The sequence below is a fragment of the Sturnira hondurensis genome, unplaced genomic scaffold (assembly GCF_014824575.4).
Source record: "Sturnira hondurensis isolate 20B ecotype Veracruz unplaced genomic scaffold, ASM1482457v3 Scaffold0006413, whole genome shotgun sequence".
NCBI classification, from domain to species: Eukaryota; Metazoa; Chordata; class Mammalia; order Chiroptera; family Phyllostomidae; genus Sturnira; species Sturnira hondurensis.
The window spans coordinates 52,329,143-52,351,008 of record NW_028079044.1 but is presented as its reverse complement, the minus strand read 5'-3'; the positions used below and the strand labels follow the sequence as shown (position 1 = coordinate 52,351,008).

At 58.7% G+C, this 21,866-nt stretch overlaps 1 protein-coding gene across 1 annotated transcript in view; it reads left to right on the top strand.

Annotated features, from left to right (window-relative positions):
• The first annotated feature begins 8,671 nt into the window (after positions 1–8,671).
• SLC45A4 (solute carrier family 45 member 4) overlaps positions 8,672–21,866 on the top strand; it is a 51,090-nt gene continuing 37,895 nt past the window's right edge. The window contains exon 1 of the mRNA XM_037048621.1: positions 8,672–8,738. The gene's annotated coding sequence lies outside the window, so the exon portion shown is untranslated. The remainder of the gene's footprint in view (positions 8,739–21,866) is intronic.

Genomic DNA, 21,866 nt, shown 5'->3' with positions numbered 1-21,866 from the left:
GCCTGGCATGGAGGGGGTGTTCAGTCGCTATTTGCTGAGTGGATTCACGGACAGGTGCACAGGTGGGTGCACAGGTGGGTGCACAGGTGGGTGCACAAATAGACTCACTGGTAGGTGCACAGATGGGTCCGTGAATGGAAAGCACATGTACCAGAGAGGTCTCAGGAAGTGTCGGCCACAGTGCAATTACACCCCCACATGAGCTCAGGCCCTTTCCTCACTTCCTGGGTTCCCAGCCGCAACATGGGGGCAAGAGCCATCTGACCCCGCAGGGCTCCCATGCAGTTCCCGAGAGACTGCAGACAGGAGAAGAGCCTTGCGGAGTGTGGATGGCTCCGCAAACCGTGATTCAGGACATAAGGCCCAGCTTTATCACTGTCATGTGCTGGGGAAAGCAGGGATTACCCTGTGCTGGGGTGGTCTGGGAGGGCTTCCTAGAGGAGGCACTTCCAAGGGACAGGTAGACCCAAGGAGGAGGCAGGGGCTGCTGGCAGGAAAAGCAGTGCAGGCAAAGGCAGGAGGAGAGAGTCGACACAGCGGGCTGAGAGGGCTGCTAGTCAAGCAGGGGTGGGGTTGGAACTCTGGAGCTAATTACTGGCTGGGGACCATGACCTGGCCAGAGAACCCCAGAGGCCCACCCTGCCTTTGTTGACTTCAGCAGGTGTGTCCTGCGCCAGGGGCCTTGGGTGGGGTGGCCCCACTCATCCCCTGCCTTCACCCTTCATTCTGAGAAGTGCCGCCAGTTGCCCCACCCTGTCACCTTCTCTGGGTGCTGGCTCCCTACCTCCTCTCCAGGTCACGCTAGCCATTTGGCTCCCAGCTGAGTTGAAGCGGCCCTGAGCCGCTCTCCTCCACTGCCCTGGCAGCTGCAGGGGTGATGCCCAGTACACGCTGCAGCTTCCCATTCTGACGGCCTTGGGGCTCCTCGTGAGCCCCGAGACCATGGGCAGAGGGTGCAAGGACTCAGAGCCAGGCGGCCTGGGTGCCAATCCCAGCCTCAGCCACGTACCCACTTCATGACATGGGGCCTGTCACCTTAGCTCTCCGGGCCTCTGTGTCTTCCAGCAGCCAAAGACACCAGCACCCCGAGCCCAGGGCAGCTGTGGGTGTTAGGTGACTTGGGTCAGCTGGGACCCTTGGTGTTTCACTCCCCATGGCACTTGTCCTCGATCATTCCCAGGCTCACAAGTCTGAGCCAGACACACGTGAGCTCTGAATTGTGCTCCGATTTTAGAGACAAGATGGCTAAGGTGCCGAGAAGCACCCAGACTGTTCATAGCTGGGGGGGGGGGGGGTAGAGCGGACACTGGAGCCCCAGCAGCCTGGCGCCTGTGCCGTCCCCACCCCAGGATTCCTGAGTCCCTGGGCACCAGTGCCCCCTTTTACCAGTGTGAAGGCTGCCCCGTACTTGGGGCCACCTGCAGTGACAGCTTCCCTAAGAACTCAGTTAGGAGGAAGCCTGTCCCCTGTCATTCCCAAGGCCCAGGCCAGGGAGGGGACTGAGAGGCTCGTGTGCCAGGCACGGTGTGTGTGCATGCTTGAGTGGGTCTGCTGTGAGGTGGAGTGAGCCCTCAACAAGGCTCCAACGGCCCCAGAAAGGTCCTCCCTCATCAGCAGGGGACTCCTTTGGGGGTGAGGGTTGCCCCCTTCTTAAAGAGCAAACACCCTGCGGGAGCAGGGGAGCAGGGAGGAGCAGAGGCGGAGGGAAGGCCCCAGGAGCTCTGCGGGGCCTCCAGGATGGCCTCCGCTGACACCTGCCTGCAGAGTGCGCGCCCTGTCGGCCCCTGCGGTTGGTCAACGCCTGCTTCCCAGCCCTGCTCCCCGTCGCCGCGGCCCACTCCTCACCCCTCACCAGTGTGGGACACCCACTGCCTCACTGGGCACCTCCATCAGCCCCTTCGGGGTGCCCCAGGCTCCCTCACCCTCAGGAGGGAGGCCAGTGTCCGTAGCTGGCCCCTCAGGCTCCCCCAGCCTGGCTGGGTCAGTGTCCTGTGTTTCACCAGTGGTTCATGTTTGGTTGTGGAACAGAAGACGGTTCCAGAAAAGGGCTCAGTGGGGTGATGCACACATGCCCTGCCCCCCCTACCCAGCTGCCCTTATACAGCTGGTCCCCACCTGGGCCCACCAAGCCCTAGACAGCTGCAGTGCGGCTTCAGGACTTTGCCCAGCTGGAAGGCACCCCCTTCCCGGTAAAAAACCTGACCCACTCTCTCCTGGGAAAGCTTCTAGCTCTGCCCAGGCTAGGAGGCTGAGGGCCACAGCTCGGTGCACCCTGCTGTAAACACCAGTGTTCTGCCATCTCGCAGAGGAGGCCCCGAGGCCAACCAGGACACAGGGGCAGTGCGGCAGCCTGGGAGGAGCCCAGCTTCCAAGGAGACACACATGTGTCCCCAGGTATCCCTCTGAGCTGGGCAGCTGTGTTGCCCCAAGTGGCTGTATGACCCTGGGTCACCCTATGACCAGGTAGCCATGTGACCCCAAGAAGACATACGACCTTGGAAAGCCATATGACCCCAGAGAGTCCTATGACCTCCCTCCAAAGTGGCCATATGACCCTGGGAAGATTTATGGCCCCAGGAAGCGGTATGGCCCAGGTGGCTGCCTGCCCCCGGGAGGGGTATGTTCTTAGGGAGCCTGCTGCTGTCCTGGCGATTTGAGCACCTGGAAGTCCCACTGCGGATTTGTCCCCCTCGGGGCTGAGGCTGCTCCGAAGACCCCTCCCTGCCCAGGACAGTGGGCAGGCGTTGTCCTCTCAGGGCTCCAGCTCTGTCACGGGCAGCAGGGGGGCTTGGCTTTGCTTAGGGCCTGGGACCTGTGGGGCGTGGCCTGCCTGGCACGCACGGACATGAGGTGATTTTCCCAATGCCACCCTTGGGAAGCGGCAGAGCTGGGGTTGGGCTCCAGCGCCCTCTTCTCTCTCCGCCACACCTGAGGCGGGCGCACAGGGAAGCGGGAGGAGAGGAGGGAGAGCAGCTGACAGGTGGGCACAGCTGGAAACCGCCCCCTGAGGATGCCCATGTGCACACATGTGTGTGTGTGTGGCCCACCTGGCTCAGAGCAGGCGCTCAGGCTTACCTGGTGATAAATAAGCATGCTAATTGAGAGTTTGGCAAAAGTTTGTTTTCAAAAGTGTTTGTTGCTTAAAAAGCAAAGGGCAGATTGCAAACGAGCAGAGGAGACATCCTCGAAGGGGCGTGTTCAGTCAGGACGCCGTCCCAGTGTCCAGGCTCTCTTCCCCCTCTTTCTGGGTTTCTAAAGAGACCGGCGAGGCGTGGAGGGGGCCTCACTTAGTGAGCGGGATTACTCATTGTTTTTAATGACAGCGAAATGCCAGCTGTCCTGGTGCATTGAGTTCCACAGAGATCACTTCCTTTTCATTTCTAGGCCCCAGCAAGTAGAAAGTTAAGGATTGTTGCTAATCAGGTGTTGAGAAGGCCTGACTTGCAGTTCCGCATAGAGCAGTCCCCCCTTATCCTCAGAGAGACATCCTGAGACCCCCAGTGGGTGCCCGACGCCACAGAGGGTAGCGAGCCCTGCGTACATGGCTTTTTCCTGCATGTGCAGACGTGTGTTATAGTATAATCTATAAATTAGGCATAGCAGGAAATTAACTCGTCAGTAATAATAAAATAGGACAATGATAAGTTATTTGATAACCCAGTAATAAGGGTTACTTGAACACAAGCACCCCAATAGCCACAGGCGATCTGATTACCGAAACGTCACTAAGTGGCCAACAGGCAGGGTGTGTCCCCAGGTGGACACACTGGTCAGAGGGATGGCTTACGTCCCCAGGGGGATGGCCTGCAGCGTGGGATGGTGCGAGATTTCATCTCGTTACTCAGAATGGCATGCAATTGGAAACCAATTAATTCTTTGTTTCTGGAATTTTCCATGTAATATTTTCGGACCGTGGTTGGCCCTCAGGTAACCGAAACCGTGAAAGTGAAACCAGGCATAAGGGGGCTCCTGTACTAATTCATCCACTTCTCACACCAGCCCTACCAGAGACAGAAGCTGTCGTTCTGCTCTTTGGGAAGTAAGTTGAGGGTCCCCAGGGCCAGGGGCCAAGCGACCGGTCCCAGGTCAGAGAGCTGGTCAGCGGCAGGGCTGGGGTTGGGATGCTAGCCCTGGAGGCAGCTCTGAGTCTGTGCTCCCGAACGCCACCCTCTTCAGGTTAGGTCTCCATTTCAGACTGAGGTTCAAGGTTCAGACTCAGGCCCCATAACATCAAATCTATCTGCTGGCTGCCCTCTCCGTCTCCAACCCTTAACTGCCCCAAATTCTGCTCCTCCCGCCCCTCCCCTCCCAGACCAGCACTTCCATCTGTCCCTGCCTCCTGGCATCAGGGGCCGGGGGCACTAAAAGGTCACGGGGGCCTCACGCCTTCTGCTATAGGGGTCCCGAGCCCAGTGGGGTCACAAGACAGAGTTGGAAGGTCTGGACCCATGTAGGCATGAGACTGCAGGGGACTCCTCGGGTCCTGGATCTGCCTCTCAGCTGTGACCACTGGAATCAGCTCGTGCTGTTTCAGGGCTCCGTGAACCCACAGAGGCTCTCCATTGGCCCTCGCTCAGAACTCCTTTCCTCTCCCTTTCTCTACCCCCCCCCCCCCGCTCCATCCAAACATGGCTGCAGCCCTACAGGGGGCAGGCTCTGGGCTGCAGCAGCAAACCTGACCTGGGACCAGCCCACTGGACAGAGCTTGAGGCCACTAGGTAGACAGACAGTGCCCAGTTACAGATCGGAATGAGGGGTCTCATCTTCGATCCGTGAAAGGTGGAGTGCCTCCGAGTTCCTGGGAGAACGCCACTGATTCCTCTGGGGCAGGACACCCAGGAGGACTTCTTCGAGGAGGCATTTCCTGGCAGACCTCCAGAAATGGTCAAGGATATAATTTTACTAGTTCTTAGGCCATGGGAGTCCAAGGATGAAAGGGGCACCGCCCTGTTCCAAGGGTCCACAGATTCAGTGAGGAGAAGGCAAGGCCGCCCAAGCAGTGACTAAGACGTCGCCATGCCCCCGGCTCCCCACAATCACCCTAGGAGGTTGACCTGCTTCAGCGGACTTACAAAAGGGCACACAGGATCAGCTCCATAATTTGTGGGGCCCTTGTTGAAAATTATTAAGAATTCAAAGTCCTGGCTGGGTAGCAAGCTCCGCTGGTTGGAGCATCATCCCCACGCTCCGGGGCTGCGGGTTTGATCTCCGGTCAGCCACGCACAGGAGTCAGCAGTGGGTGTACACGTGGACGAACGAGTGGAGCGGAAGGTGCTCTCTCCCTCTCTCTCTCAAATCAATATGTAAAAACTAAAAAGTAAAAGAATTTAAAGATGGTAACAGCAGAGCCAACCAGGTGTGGAGCTCTCTGGAGCAAGGGCCCTGTGAGACCGCCCAGGGGGCACACCTGTGACAGGTAAGGGCCCAGGCAGGTCTGCTCGGGAGCCAGGCCACAGTGCAAGTCTCTCTGGCTCTGGGGCGAGAGGGCTCCCCACAAGGCAGGCACTCGGGCGCTCTCCCCGTAGGCCTGGGGGCCCAGCCCTGCAGAGACAGAGTAAGGAGCTGCTGGGTGGGGGCCCCCCCGCCCCCCCGCCCCCGCGGCTCCCACCTGCAGATTGCCTGGGGCGGGGCTACAGGCCACTGACACAGCTTGTCACCCTGTGCGGCGGTCAGCTGGGGCCACTATCACAAAATACCAGAGACCGGCAGCTCCAACAGCCCACACTCATTTCTCCCTGTTGTGGAGGCTGGCAAATCCAAGATCCGGGTGCCAGCACGGTCAAGCTCTGGGGGCCCTTCTCCCGGCTGTGTTCCCACAGCCTTCTGTGGTATATGTCCGCGGGAAGGAATCCGGCTCTCTCATGTCTCTTCTTAAAAGGGCACTAGTGCCATCACGGGGCTCCACCCTCCTGACCTAATTACCTTCCAAAGGCCCCCCTCTCTTCAAATATTGCTGCACCAGGGCCTAGGGCTTCAGTGAGCCTGTCGGAGGGGACGCAAACATGCAGTCTGCAGCAACCTTCTGGGTGGTGGCCGGGGGATGGGGCACTGGCAGACTGGCCTGCCCTGGGCCTCGTGCCCATATGTGCACACATACGGGTGTACACACATATACACGCACACAGGGGTGTTCAGGCCCATGCACACTAGGGCCGTGCTCTTCCAAACTTTGCTCTCCGTCTAATCTCTGCTGAACTTCAGGTTATACAAGTACATTAATCTGATGTTGCCACATCTCTGGCTTAGAACGTGCCTTCAAGTTTCATTCACACGAAAGGGTAAACACACACTTTTATACAGGCATTCGGCTCTTCTTCCGGATGCATTTGGGGTGCACCTGCTGCGAGTCAGACCCTTGCTGGGTGGGCTTCGTGGCCACGATGGCCTGCGAGCCGTCCCTCACCTGCAGTATCTGCATTTCCCAGTCGACCCGGAGTCCTTCGGGACAGAGAGCAGATTTTGTTTCCAGCTCTAATCGAAGCGTCTGGCGTGGTACATGGCACATAGTAGGCACTCAGTATTTGGTGGCTGAATGAATAAAAGTGAAGAAGATGCAATAAATACCAGCATTTACTGTTTAGCGAGTAGCTAAATGACATTTTTAAGTCCTTACTCCATGTTCCTTACTGTATCCAATTTGTTGGGGATTTTTCCCCCAGAAAGTATTATTTTATCCTCTGGACAACTCGTGAACTAGGTGTTATTTGAAGTCTCATTTTTAGAGGAGGACTCAGAAAGGTTAAGTCAGGTGCCCAAGGTCATACAGTTGGTACACAGCACAGCTGTGTATGGCCTCTACCTCAGTCCTCTGGCCTCAGGAGCCAAAACCCAGTGCAGGGGGATAGAGAGACCTTGATGGGCACCCAGAACACGTCAGGTGCCACTTTGGGCTGTTATGCATACACCACTGATGTTCTTATTAGTTCTTCAGTGAAGTATCACATACACACCCATGTAACCAGCACCCAGATCAAGAAACTGAATCTTGCCAGCACCCTAGACACTTCCTTCCTGTCCCCTTTCCTGTCCCGAGTCTGGCCCCCTCCCTCCTAGGATAATGACTATGCTGACTTGCACCACATATCTACATTTCTCCCCCTTTATTTCCATAGAATCCTATATTCTTTGGATTCTGGCTTATTTTCCTTCCTCAGAATCATTTGTAAGAGTCATCCATGTTTTTGTGTGTGGTTGCAGATTACCCATCATCCTTGCTGTCTTTCTATTGAATGACTATAACCCAATGAATGTATCCATTCTATCATTGATGGGCATTTTGGGTAGTTTCTGATTTTTTGTTTATTACAAAAATACGACCATGTAGGTATGTATCTGGGAGGGAAAGTGCCAGGTCACGGGGTTTAAACCGAGTTCCAAGGTGGCTGCATCTGCACTTTGCACACCCACCCCCAGCACCTGAGAGTTCTGGTTGCTCCACTTCTCTGTCAACACTTGGTATTGTCAGATTTCCCCCTTTTAACTGCTCTGGAGGTGGCGCAGGGCACCCTTTAGTTCTCAATCCCTTCAGCAACCCCATGAGATGGGTCTTCCGGTATCTGTGTCACAGATAAAGGCGCCCAGGCTCTGAGAGTTGAGGTAATGTGTCCAAAGCTACCTCATCCCTGCGAGGGAGCAGGGCTGTCTGACCTCAGCAGGTTATATCATCTGTTTCTCTGTCACGCTGCCTCCCCCCACTTGGTCCCCCTGGGTTCCCAGCGGACGCATCCTAGGAATTATAGCCAATCTGCTTTCGTGATGACATTACATGGGTATGGTTGGCATGGGCCAGGCAGCAAGTAGAAGGCTCCATCTGGGGTCTTGCCCAGCTCTCCGGGGCTAGAGGGCTGGAAGGGAGGTCCCCTCGAAGAGCACCAGGAGGTGGGAGAAGAATGGGGAGGGGGAAGTGCCCCGTGGTGAGGTGGGGGGTTTGAAGAGGATGTGACAGGGATGGGGAAACCAGGAGTGTTTGCTGCAGCACCTGGGGAAGGGGTGTGGGTGTGGGTGGGTGTGGGTGTGTGCGCGCGCGTGCGCGCGCACTGGGTGGTGGTGAAGGAAGGTAGTTGTAGACAGGCCAGGCTGGTGGTGGAGGTCGAGGCTCTCCGGGCCCCTCTGCTAGGAGAGCGTTAGTGGAGAGGTAGTGAACGGGGAAGGGCGGGCGCTGCAGGGTTCTCCCTCCTGCGGCAACGGAGAGAGACCCGTTGGGGTTCCGAGGCCAGGGCTCTTGGGGTGGGGCGGGTGCTCCGGCCAGGAAGAGCCTGGGCTGGGGGCGCTGAAGACAGGCTCTCAGGAGCAGGGAGGTGGGACGCGAGCAGGGGCGGGGCTTTCGTGGGGCGGGGCCTAGGACGATAGGGCGGGGGCGGTAATATGGGCGGGGCGCCAGGCTACCAATGGGCGCGCGCAATTTAGGCCCCGCCCCTGCCTCCCGGGAGGCTGCTGCATAGTCATGAGCTCAGGCCGGCGCTGCGTCAGCGGAAGCAGCGCGCGGCGGCTGTTTCCGACCCGATAAAGCGGCGTTGTCCCAGCGCGCCGGCCGCATTCTCGCAGCGCTCGCTCAGTACTCCAGTGGCTAGTTGACTGACTGCCCGGCCGGCCAGCCGACGAGCAGCCGCCGCCGGGCCCCCGCCTCAGCCGCCGCTCCCGAGCGCCCGGGGCTCCGCGCCCCCGCCGCCCCCAGCCCCCTTCGGCTCGGCTCGGCTCGGCCGCCCCGCCGCCCCCGCGGCCCCGGCCGGAGGAGACAGGTGAGCGGCCGCCTGCCGGCCCAGGCCCCGCACCTGGGCGCCCCGCACCTGGGCTCCAGGCACCTGCCTCTTCCCCACCCCAATCTCCGCGCGGCCGCAGCCCCTCTCCCAGGGTCTCTTCCTCAGGGAGGGAGCCCTCAGGCCAAGTCAGGATGCCGCCTCCGGTCAGGACACCCGTCCTGACCCTTAACTCCCTCGCTTCTCTCTTTGGGCTGCACCTGCCCCTCCTCGTCCCCGTCCCATCAGTCTCCTGGCGCCCCACGGGCCCCCACACTGAGGTGGGCACCTTCCCTTGGACCCTGACCCCCGTCGCCCCTCTCAGCATCCCACCGTCGCCTCATCGCCTCAGGTTTCTCTACTTCCAGAGAAGCCGGGCTCCTCGTCCCGTTGGCCCTGACCTTGCCCTGCCTTCTCTGCCTGACGTCCGCAACTTCTGGAAGTTGCGCCCCTGCCCCTCCACCCGGAGCCCCTCCTCTGGACCACCGGCCAGCTCTCCACGTCCGCCTTCTCTGCATGGCCCTCGGGTGCTCAGGCTGCGGGTGTGTCCTGCCCGCACCTTTGAAGGCACCTTTAGTTCTTGCGGCCGAGCCAGACCCTGACCCTGTAGGAGAGCAGCCAGTGCCGGCCCCAGCCCCTCACTTTCTGTGCATCTCAGCCCCAGTTGCCCTTCCCCGAGCTGCGTCCTCCTAGAGCTCTGGGGCTTAACCCCTTCCTTCCCAAGGTGTATTGCTCTTGACTGGGTTCCCAGGGAGCATCCCAGCCCTCAGCTTCTCCTGGGGAGGCATGTCGGGGGGGTGCAGTTTGAAAAAAGCACAGCCTCCTGGCTCACTTCACAGTGTTTCTAGAAGGTTGCGTGGTGGTCTGGGAGGAGTGGACAGGGGCGCTTGTCTCCTGGGAGTGCGAGTTTGTTTTGATACCTTGGTGGACTCCAGCAAAAGGGGCCTTGTCGTTTCTGTTACTGGGCTGTCTCCTCCTAGGGCCTGGAAAGGGGGGGTGGGTGCAGGTTAGTGAGGGAAGCAGTTACAGGGTCGAGTGATTGCCAGAATCTAAGCTGTTTCTACTGGGAAAACGCAGGCCGCCAGCCCAGCACAGGAAAGCGCACCCTGCACTTTCCTCTCCTGCAGCCGTCCCCCCACCAGCCTGGACACACAGGTAGGGCCTCTCCTCTCTACTGTGTTTTGCTTGTAGGGGAAAAAAATGACGAAAATTAAAAGCGGGAGGGTTGGTTTACTGATTAAGAAGTGTGACAAATGGCTTGACATCAGAAACAGTAACCCCTAGCCTCCTTTCAGAAATGTGAATAATTTCCTCCTAGATCTGAGTTATGTAGTAAAGAGTAAGAGTCAGAGTTTACTTAATGCTTGGGAGAGATTTTGCAGAATCTGCTAGAGGAGAGAGGCAGCGGTTGTGGCCTGGAGCTAAGCGTGCCCCCAGGTGGAATGACCCAGGCGAGATAAAGAAGTCAAGTACTTCTTCAGGGAGGGTGGGGAAATAATAGATTGTCTTAAAAATCCAGAATTTCAGCCCCATTCAGGCTAATTGTTTTTAGGGGCAGCAGCTGGGAAGGAAAGGAGTGGCTCATTTGCGGCACATTTGAAATGCATATTAGCGGTTTGGTGGTGGTCCGTGTGGACAGTGGTCCCCCTGGGGAGGCTGCCCAGGGCCCCTGCTGGGCTCCCCTTGCTGAGACACTCTGCTTGCCGAGATGCATGCCGCAGCCCTGGTCCCTGTCCCTGTCGCACGCTTCGTGAAAGCTGAGCAGAGATTGGGCTGGGTGAGCTAGGTGGTTTGCGGCTTTTAACATCCCGGGCTCTCCGCCCTCCAGCTTTGCTCACTGGACAGGAGGGGAGGTAGAAAGGGGGGTTGTCTGGGATCGGCACCCTGCCCTGTCGGAGCCAGAGATCCAGGCCACCGACAGGTCTGCAGGCAAGGGGGGTGCTGCGGCAGCGGTGGCTCCCCATCCCCAGTGGATGAAGGAAGTGAGCTCTGAGTGGCAGTGTTGCCTGAGGGGCAGAGGGCTGAGCTGGGGTTCGGCCGGGTTGTCCTTTTCTGCCTGCAGTGCCTGTTGTACCCGTCACCGTCTGCACTCTCGCCCCAAGGCCCAGAGGCCCAGCCCCATGCAGCCAGCAGGGGCGGTTTGTGACTCAGCCTCGAGGGCTGGCACAGAATGAGGGCCACTGGCGAGCGCTGTAGGTGGCAGACAACCCCAAATTGCCAGTGTCTTCCTCGGAAACACCCCTGGCAGACCGAGCCTGTAATTTGTGGGGCTGGAATGTGCTGGAAGCCGTGTTCCTACTGCGGACTCAGAGGGTGCTGCTTCCCGCTGGCCTCATCTGGTCCCCAGGTTCTGGCGATCACAACAGGGTGGCCTTGAGGAAGGTGCGAGCACCCAGCCAGCACAGCACGGTGAGGTCGAGTGCGAGCCAGGAAACGTGAGAGCTCTTGCACTTTGCTGAGTGGAAATCTGACCAGAGAGAAGGAAAAGGCCTCCCGGGAGAAAGGAAGGGGTGGGAGGGGACCCCCGGAGTCGGCGCCCCTGTTGTTGGGGGGGCTCCCGTAGAGGCCAGTCCACCGCCCCTCCCCCACCACACCCAGACAAGGCCCCCTTGTTTAGATTAGCTTAATTGCCCCACCAAATCAATGAACAAGGATCTTTTTAGATGTGGAACTTTCAGAACGTGCTTCAAGTGGCCCTTCTCCCCCGCCCGCCTTTTTTAAGGCTATCAAATGCTAAGCCTTTGTGAAACCGGGCACTTTCAGGGAACTGGGAGATGGCGGACCTTGTAAACGTGCTCCAAGGAAGCGTCCCTGCCTGAAATGGGAGGGAAGCTCGCTGAGTGGCCTTCGCCAGCCTGCACAAGAGCGTGTCCACCCACTGCCACTTGGGTGGTGGCGACACCGGGCATGTCTGGTGGGGGCCCACCAGTGTTCATGAACTTGCTTTCCTGGCAAGTGACTTTTAGAGCAGGCATTTTACGAAGATTGAAACCGTTACAGACTTCAAACGTGAGAGCACTTCTTGTTGTCCTGTTAGACCCGTGTTCCCCCGAGGCCCCACCACGGCAGCTCATGGACCTCGTGCGGGTGCCCGGAGTCGGGGCTGCTGGCGTGGTTGCCTGTCGAGTGTGCTTGTCTCTAGTTAGCCGTCCTAGGCACACCTCAGAGGTGCCGTGGGCTCCGTTCCAGATTGTTCCAGTAAGGCTGGTCAGAGCCTTCCTGCTGGGGAAGGGTCTGCGCCCCCACTGGTGAAAAATAAAAGAAACGCAGCACTCCAAACACAGTCAAGCCAGGTCTGCTCGCACTGGTTTTCTGAGACAGAGTGGAAATGAAGCTCGCCTGAAGGTGGGGAAGTGGCTTTAAGTTCTGTTGGCTGCTTTGGGACCTGAGGCGAGACCAAGGCCACCCAGGGCAGGGTGGGAAGCAGAGGCTGCGTGGGCCGGGTGCACCCCTCAGCCCAAAGTACGAGTGGTGCCAGGCACTTGCCCCCAGAGGCAGCAATGAGCGTGCCGGCTGGCCCCAGGCCGGTCCTCTCGCAGCTGAAGGGATTGGCAAAGCCTTGTAGGGTTATTAAGCGTGTCTACCTGCCCGCCTACCTCTGCTTGGCCTGAAGCCCAGGTGAGGGGAGCATTGTTCAGCCCTGGGTCCTTAGTGTTTTCATCCTCCCGAAGCTGCCGAAGGGCTCTGTTGGCTGGGAGGGAACCTACATTCCTGAACCCGTGCCCAGAGGCGCGTTCTTTCCCTGCCTTCGGAAGGGCCCTTCCACCTGGGGTCCTGCTGAGCGGCACCCTTGCGGCGTTTGCTGCGGCGCCTCTCCCAGGGTTTGCCCTGGAGTACCCGAGCCGGGTGGCTTGGCTAGCGATCACGTTCTTCTCGATTCAAAGGAAGCTCCTGAGTGTTTCAGTAAACAGCAGACGCTTCAGCCCACGGACGAGGAGGGCAGGGCCCAGGCCGGAGGTGGTGGTCGTGGTGCCTCCCGTAACGTCTCATTGCACAACTTGACGCTGCCCCCAAGAAGCAAGCTCCTCATTGCCAACATTTTAGTTGTCATCGGAAGACATGTATTTCTCTGGGAGAGTGTGATTTTTGGTTTGGAATGGGGAAGGCATCTTTTCCCAGAGTTATTCTGAGGGGAGGGCACAACATCCCCCCCATGCAGAGCGGGACTGGGGAGCCAGCGCCCCCTGAGAGGGCAGGGGGCAGTGCCCTGGGCATCGCTGTGACTCTTCTTCGGTTATGGTTGTTTCAGAGCTGGGTTGCCTTCAAGTGGCCACCTTCATGTGTGTTTGTTTAAAGGTTTCATTTTGTGTTTTTTAGAGAGAGGAGAAAGGGAGAGAAACACCAGTCAGTTGCCTTCCGTGTGCAGGCCATCTGCGCCGCAGCCGGGGGCGGGACCCCCACCCCAGGCACACGCTCTGACCTGGAATCCAGCCGGCGCTGCCCGACTCACGGAGCCATGCACAGGGTCAGGGGCATCTTCACGTGTTCCTGCTCACGCTCTGTGAAATAACTTTAAAAAACTGTGAACACAATTTTAAGTTGACATCTAAACTTTTTCTTGCTAATTTTCAGTCTCTGTAAAAGATGCAGTTTCTACCCAGCTGGTATGGCTCACTGGTTGTCTGCAGGCCTGAGAACCAAAGGGCACCTGTTCCATTCCCAGTCAGGGCACGTGCCTGGGCAGCAGGCCGGGTCCCCGGTAGGGGCCGTGAGGGGAGTTGATGTTTCGCTCTCTCCCTTTCCTCTCTCTAAAAATAAGTAAATAGGCCCATCTTTTTTTCTTTTTCTTTTTAAAGATGTGATTTCCAGAGTATTGTAAGTACAGACACTTAAGATAGTGGTTACCTTGCTCTCGGAGTGGCCGGTGCGAGACACTCCGATTTGGGGCTCTCGGCACCTCTTACAGGCTGTCATAAGGCAGGCACGTCCACTTTCCCCCCGAGCTTGTGTGTTTGCTCTGTTTTCCTCGTGGGTCTTTGCTCTAACGTGATGTGCTTTTATACTTGAAAGTCTTATTTTAATCATCCTTCACAGTTCTCTGTGACAAAAAGTATATATAAACTGCAGTTCCGAACCCTTCTGTGGTCATAAGGCTGTGCTCCCTCGGGCAAGAACATTGGCCATCGTAACCATGGCCAGAGCCAGCCTGGCACAGGTGCGCAAGCGTGCCCGAGCTGGAGGAGCTGACCTCGCTCGGCCGTGCGTCACTGCAGGCATGTTCCTGACAACCTGCCGGCCAGACCCTCCACCAGCACGCAGGTGCCCACTCACTCTCTTGCGACACTTGGGGTCTGTGGTCAGAGCGCTGGCCCTTGGTGTCTCCGGGGCACACCTGGAATTAGTTACTAAATGCGCAAAATAACATGCCTTTGCTGGGGGTCTGCTGAAGGTGCCTTGGTTGAGGGAATTATTGAACTGCCCTTGGTGTCAGCTGCACCCTGTTGCTGGAACATTCCAGGTGTGGAGCGCCTTCTGCTGGTTAAGGAGGGAGGGGCCTGGCAGGGCTGGACCCCAGCATGGGCGGGCGTGCAAATCGGTTCAGGAACAGGCAGTGGGGTGACGAGGGTTGTAAGCTAGTCTTGAGTGCCCACACCTGAGAGCACGGGGAGGCCTTTGCATTGCAGCGTGAAGCGCTTCCACGGGCTCTGTCACCACACCTGGGGGAGGGGGGGCGCGGGGAGTGTCCGCTGCTTGGTGAGATTGGGACCTCCTTGCTGCCCCATTTGTCTGTGACAGTCGCAGGCTTTCTTGGTGGGCTGTGTGAAGGGTGGAGGAAGGTACCCTTCGTAGATGTGCTCATGCTTTCAGGGGTGGCCGTGCGGTTTTATTCGGTTGGGTTACGATTTAAGCCCATGGAGCTGAGCCTTGAGTTCTGATGTGCCAGAAGTAGGGAATGTCTCGGGGCCGGGTTTTGGGTCGGGTGTGTTCGCCTGCAGGGGTCCAGGAAGCCCGCTCTGCTGGTCTCCCTCCTCGGAGCCGCAGTTTGGGAGGAGCGTGCTGCTGCCCCTCTCCAGGCAGAAGGCCCCCGGGTGGCCAGGTGGGGCCCCTCTCTCCCTCAGTCCAGCCTCGTGCGCGGAGAACACAGGCTGCCCGCCCACCTCTTTGGTTTTTGGTCTTGCAGCCCACTGGAAGTTTTATCTGTCACTTGTCCTTAGGCTGACCATTAAGAATCCACTTAAGAATGTGTCACCATGAACTTGGACTTCTAAGTGTTTGGGGACGAGACATGTCCTCGGTCACCGTCGAGGTTTCGGTGGTTACCCTAGATAGCGCAGAGAGTGCTGGGCCGGCTGGTGTGGCCCTGGCCCTCCCCGTAGCTTTAGAGACGGCGCCCCCGGAACCCAAAAGCACAGCTCCTCATCCAAGCCCTCTTGGCATGTTGGACCTTGATGCTGAACACAAGGTTTCCAGTTCTTAATCAGAGGCTCAGAGAAAGGCCAGGGCTGCGGAAGGGACTCTGCACAGAGGGAGTCGCTTGGCCTAGAACCTTCCCCCTCACCTGGGGCTTGACTCCCATATGCAAACTCCCAGCCCTGGCACTGCATGAAGCAGGAGTCCTAGGAAGGCCCGGACTGCGGAAAACTGCAGTAAAAAACTGCAGTAAAACTGTTTGCACTACAAGCTGGGAGCGGGCCCCTCCACCCTGCTCACTGCTACCCTCTGCTGGACAGAGCCAGGGCTGCTTCCCAGCCTGCACCCCCTTCTGTGCCCCGCACCCCAAGTGAAGGCAGCTCTGATTTGGTGCAGGGGTGGGTTGCAGAGTCCAGAGGCCACCTGCTCTTTGACTTGCCAGTTGGGGCCCAGGAGCCGGTGGGACCGGGAAGGGAAACCTGGGGCTTTCCAAACATGTCCCGCTCACCCTTGAAGTGTTGTAATTCTTAAGAGGATCCGGAGGGGCCCTGTGCCTTTCATTCCTTAGCTGAAGTGCTGTGGAGCCCGGCCTCCTGCAGGGAGCATTTACACCCTGGCCAGGCCAAGCCTGGTTTTGTGTCCTTGGCCCAGGAGCCACCCACCGGTGTGAGCTTCAGCGTCTGTGCTGTAACCTGGAGAGCATGACCAGTGTTTGTTCCTGGCTCTCAGTGAGCCCTGGGAAACACCACACGGAGGCCCAGGCCTGTGCGGAGCACTCGGCCCCATTCTCTCTGCAGGCTCTGGCCAGGGCTGTGCTGCGCTACCTGCATTTTGCAGAGAGAGAAAGGAGGCACAGAGAGGTTAAGTGACTTGCCCAAAGCCACACAGTAAGTGGCCAGGCCTGGGTGTGGACTTTGAAGCCTACCCAAGGGGTGCTGCTGGGTCTTCGCTAGTGGTGGGAGCGGGTGTGGGGTGTGGGGCGCCTTCACCCACAGGAGGAGTAGGTTTTACCAGGTGCACTGAGAATGGGTTTTTGCAGTTGGGGATATCATGTCTTTTCAGTGCTGTGACTGTGTGCAAAGCATTGGTAACTCGTCGTGAAGAAGTAAGTTTAACACCAATCAAACGCAGGACAGCAGTGGGGCGTGTTTTCAACAAGTCAGTCACAAACCAGCCAGCAGCAGTTACACTAAGAACTCAAAAGTCTGTGAGAAGAGACAGGAGCTTCATGGCAGCCAGGTGATGACCATGAGTGTCCCTGGGGGGCAACCCTCAGTGGCATTGTCACCCTGCTGGTTATCAGTCTGTCCTTGGTCCATCCCGACGGTTTGAGCAGCTTCCTCGGTGCAGCTGCGTGCCGATAGGAGTGCCGTGACGGTGTCAGTTTGTGGTGTGAGGCTCAGATAGGGTTCGACTGTGGGTCTGGGGGGAGCCTGGGAGCCAGGAAGTGCAGGCTGTGGGTTCTGCCAGCTGTGACCCGGTTTGGAAAAGAGTGTTTTAGCCATTTTCCATGTGGATTTCCTCATGATTCCTTAGACCCGGGTCCATCTGGGGATTTATTCCTGCCCACATAGCCCTGTCTCTCGGGTCGGAGCCCTTCAGACCTGGCCCGGGATCCCCGGCCCACCTCCTCGAGGTCCGTGCAGCTGGAGGGAGGTTCTTGCCACTCTGCGAAGTCCCAGGTGCACTTGACCTCAGTAACCTAGGTAGAGGGGCGGGGCTCCCGGGCGGACTGTATTTACAGGGAAGAGTGTGAAGGGCACAGTTTCTGAACTTCTTACCAGGCCGTCCTGGTGAGCTGACCACATGGCGGGGGACCCTAAAGATCAGTCCCAGGGAACTGGGTCGTCCTTAGAACCAGCAGGGGTGCGCTTTGGCTTTTGGTGAGCCCGGGTGTCACCTCTCCCCCTGAGTGCTCCTGAGGTCCTCACAGCCCCACAGGGACCCCATGGCCTCCTGTGCCTTTGACAGGGGCCTGTGAGTGGGTGGTGGAGCCAGGCTCTCTTCTAAGGAGCAGCAGGAACCCATTTCACAGATGGGAAGACTGAGGCCAGGGGGCCAAAGGGTTCCAGCTGGAATTCTTTCTCCTGATTGACTGTCTCCACCAGAAAATGAGTACACTGGGGACTGTGGGAAAAACAGGAGTTTCAGCCTAAGCAGAGGGGGCAGCGGAAGGAAGGGCACACTGACTGAGTGGCGATGGTGTGCTTGCCCCCCCTGCAGGGAACTGCCGCCTCCTCCACCGAGACTGCTGGGGCGGGAGTGTCCCTGGGGGGTTAAGACAGGAGGCATGGGTGTGAGCTGACCCCTGGGAGAGAGTCAGTGAACGGGGGACCTCCAGTGGCGCTCAGAACTGGTTTTCGAGGGTGGGGTGTGTCTGGAGCCAGGCAGGGCCCTGCCGGTTGGCAGGTGCTAATGGCGGGGTGTGTGGAGGGGCTGCAGCCCGAGAACCTGGCCTGCGGGCTCGGGGTCCCCCTGTGCAGGGCGGGGCCTGGCGGGCTACTTTTTGCCACACCAGAATTTTTCAACTTTTTTCCAACCCATTGTTCCTCATTTTTCTTCTGCAGATTTTTACGCCAGGAAGGTCTTGTCTAAAAACTTTTTTTAGTGCAAAACTCTTGTACGTGCAGTGTTCGTTTCCAGGCGCACCCCTGCCCGCAGCCTAATCCCAGAGGGGACAGGGGACAGGGCGTCGACTGCAGTGGTGGTGCATCCGGCTGCATCGTGCCATCGTGTGGCGCGAGCGTCTTTTCCGGCTTCGCCTGCGGGGTGACGCGAGTAGGTTGCCCTCTTTACTGTGAATGGTGGATGCGCACTACCTGGGCCTACGCGTGCGGTGAGGGTGGGGTGGCCTTTCAGTTCCGTCTCCTTCGCGCTGTCCCCAGTGACCACGCGCAGTGTCGTCTGATGTAGTTTGTCCCTTAAGGCACATGGGTCTCTTGTCTGAGGGTCCCGGTGGCCAGAATATGCACGCACGCCCTGCAGCCCAGTGGCTGAGGACCCCGTTCGAGGCTGCTGCTTCCAGACTCGATTCAATAGTGGACTGACCCAGAACTTCTTGATCGGGCCCTTCATGATTGTGCAGAGGTCTCAGCTTCGATCCCTGATGGCATTGGCACCCCTGTGTGTCACAGAGGGTCACCCTCACTGTGTCTGCGTTGTCCTGCTGTTCCCAGGAAGCAGTTGGCCTCTGCACACAGACAGGGGAAAGTAGGAAAGGGCCACTCGACGGTGGGCAAGGTTCACGGAGAGCCTGGTACCCCGGAGCCTTGCACCCCAAGGCCCGGGACCCTTGGCTGGATCCAGGTCCCTGTGGCAACCACCGAGAAAACAGCCGAGGGAGCAGGGGCCTGTTGGGCCTGTGCTGTCCTGCCCTTTGCTCACCTGCCCGGTGCAGGCCTAGGTATGTGTGTGTGTGTGTGTGGTGGGCCATCTTCTCTGTCCTCCGGCCGCCTGGCACGGTTTCCTGTTCGGTGGGAGCAGACGGCGACGGGTTTATGGTAACAGGGTTTGAGCAGGTGGCAGGACGTGGCAGGAGAAAGCCACTGCACTGGCCACAGGAGCTGAGGGACACAGGCTGAGTGTGTGCAGCTGGCGCTGTGCCCTGGTGTGTTCAGGCGCCATGTGGACAGCCACCTTCTCCCTTCCTGGGGCTCCTGGGCAGCCTCGAGTTCACCTGAGGGCAGTGTGTGCCCCCGGCCGGCCACATGCCAGCAGTAGGCACGCAGTGGGGGCTGGAGGAGGGGCAGCCCCGTCAGATCTGAGTCTGAACCCGATACCCGTGCTGGGCGGAGGGCAGAGGCGGACAGCAGGGAGGCACACCCTGCTCCTGGACCCCGAGGGCAAGAGGCCCTGCCCGGACCCCGAGTACCCTGGTGTGCTGATCAGATTAAGTTCTCATCTGGATCATGGCTCCTGTTTGGTTATGAAACTCGAGACGAGCACGTTGCTGACCTGGTTTCTCCCTCGCTCAGGCTTCCTGCCGCTTGGTCTGTCCTGGGTCACTTTCAAATCAGTGAGCTCACACCGCGTGCAGAAGGTTCAGAGCAGACTCGTCGTCACCCTGGCCGGCTGCTGCCTGCCTGCCTGCCTGCATGTTACATCACGGAATACCGGTCACTTGCGTGTAGTCGGTCCTTTCGCACATTCCTTCAGGGTCAGTTCTGGGAGCAGTGGCTTGATATGGAGTTTCTGATGTCACTGCTTCACGAGGTCCAGAAAATTCCCGGCTCTGCACTAACCTGGGCTGGCCCTTACAGTTTTTCCTAAATTTAAAATCCATCTTTCTTTTTTTTTTTTTTACCTGCCCTTTTTGAGTGTGAGGCTAAATTGCTCAACTCCGTTCTGAAGGAAACTACAAAAGGAAGGACTGACTTTTAAAAATTATGAAAAGATTACAAAATAACTATTTCAAGGCAAAAGTCCTGCTACCCAATCCAGTGAGCCTGTGCTCCCTGCCCCCCACCCCCCACCCCCACCCCGGTGGCTCTGAACCTGTTTTCGGTCATGGGTTCCTTGGACAACCTGGTGAAAGCTCTGGGCCTCTTCCACCACGTGCAGGGACAGTTCTCCCGACTGAGGAGCCCTGCCTTGGAGCCGAGGCCCTGGACCCTGTGGGGCCAACCACAGAGGCTGCCTCGGTGCTCAGGAGGCCACCATGCCTGGTGCTGCCGAGCAGGTGGGCCGGGCTGTGGGCAGGACTGGCCCTCTGAGGAGAGTGTTAGAGACGAACCCTAAGGGGTGATTGTTGGGGTTCCTGTCGTGACCCCAATTAGCAGCAACTACCCATGGGACTCGGGGCACGTGTCCCAGGCACTAGAGTGCTGCTGCGACGTGCTCACGGTGGTGAGGTGGTGACATTGGGATGCGCCTGTTTGCTGTGTGGGGGAGTAGGGGGCAGCAGAGAGCGAGGTATCCGGAACAATCGAACAGTGGCACACTGAGATAAGGCTTGGGAGTGGCGGTTGGAATTCCTGACCTCAGTCTGCCAGGCAGAGATGGCACTTGGCTGGCTCCTGGCTCGGGGGCTGGGGGGTCACTGAAGGGCCTGCTCTACTTGGAGTGAGTTGGTTTCCCTGGGGGGGCAGGAGGACCCCAGGCTGCCAGTGCTCTCCAGAGCTCACCTCCAGCCTCCCGGGGGGGGGCCGCCTCTGCAGAGGCCACGTGCACTGGGGACCCCGCGGGTCTCTGCCACGTGGCCACTTAGTTTCTCTCAAGACAGGACCAGGGCTCCTTTCCAGCCTGTCTTCTCTGGGTGGCGGCCCCAGGCTTCTTGGCAGGACAGCCCTGCTCTCCCAAGTGGGAGGGACCCGTCTGTAAAATCACCTCTTCGCATCCTTCCGGTAGAGGGGTGAGGGTTCCAGTTCTCAGTCTGCCAGGCAGAGATGGCACTTGGCTGGCTCCTGGCTCGGGGGCTGGGGGGTCACTGAAGGGCCTGCTCTACTTGGAGTGAGTTGGTTTCCCTGGGGGGGCAGGAGGACCCCAGGCTGCCAGTGCTCTCCAGAGCTCACCTCCAGCCTCCCGGGGGGGGGCCCGCCTCTGCAGAGGCCACGTGCACTGGGGACCCCGCGGGTCTCTGCCACGTGGCCACTTAGTTTCTCTCAAGACAGGACCAGGGCTCCTTTCTAGCCTGTCTTCTCTGGGTGGCGGCCCCAGGCTTCTTGGCAGGACAGCCCGGCTCTCCCAAGTGGGAGGGACCCGTCTGTAAAATCACCTCTTCGCATCCTTCCGGTAGAGGGGTGAGGGTTCCAGTTCCCGATGCTTCTTGGCAGCCTGTTGGGCAGCCGTCTCCACGGAGCAGAGGCCTCGCCCTGACCTCACCCTGATGGGGAGTCGCGGGTCCGCTGCTACTGGGAGTCTGCGCTCCGCTCTGCTTGCCGGCTGTGCGGCACGCAGGGCAGGGGAGGTGAGGGCTGCTTTAACCCGAGCCCTTCGCCCACCGGGTCTGACTCCCACTGAAAGAGCAGGCTCAGCCCCTGCCCTTTCAGCTCTCGAGCTCACCGCCGCCTGGTCGGCCACCCCCACCCTCCAGCTCGTCCCACGAGTCCCACGTGCCTGTCCAGCGCCTGTCTGGCATCTTCCACTGCGGGGGCTGGAAACGCCCCCAACCCCTTTAGTCTGGCTGGTCAAATAAGTCGAACAACGCACAGTGGACGAGCTGGGGGGAAACCAAGTCTTAATGTGTGTGCATCGAATCCCTGTGAGCTTGGAGGTTCCAGAGACGCTGAAGCTAATGTGGGTACATGTTTCATTTTGGACAGAGGAGAATGGGGGGTGAGGTCTTGGATTTCAGAGTGGAAATGGTCCATTTACAGGCAGCCAGAGACTGGCCAGCAGGTCCTCACCCCGCTGCCTGGAAACAGTGGGAAGGGGCGACTGACAGGTCCCTGCTTCTTTCCGTCTCTTGCTAAGGCAGAAACGCTTCAGGTGACTGTGCTAATAGTCCCTTCCTGAAGCAGGTTTTTCCATCAGAGTCTCTTTAAGATGGAAAGGGGAGGTACAGAAACTAACCCACCCACCCTACCTGAGTTGGTTGGGTTTTGACTTCTCTGGAAGTAATCCGCACACCAGGGCGGCACATTCCTGGGATGCTGGACACCCACACCACAAAACAGGATGAGGGGGGTTCATGCCCCTCCCCTCCCACTCCTGCTACCTGTCCCAGCCCCAAGGTGACATTACATTAACCAGCTCTGGGAGGAAGTGTCCCCTGCTGGGCTGCAGCCCTGTGTCCTCCCCTGCAACCTGCCGCTGACTCCCACACGAGGCCCGCAGTAGTCA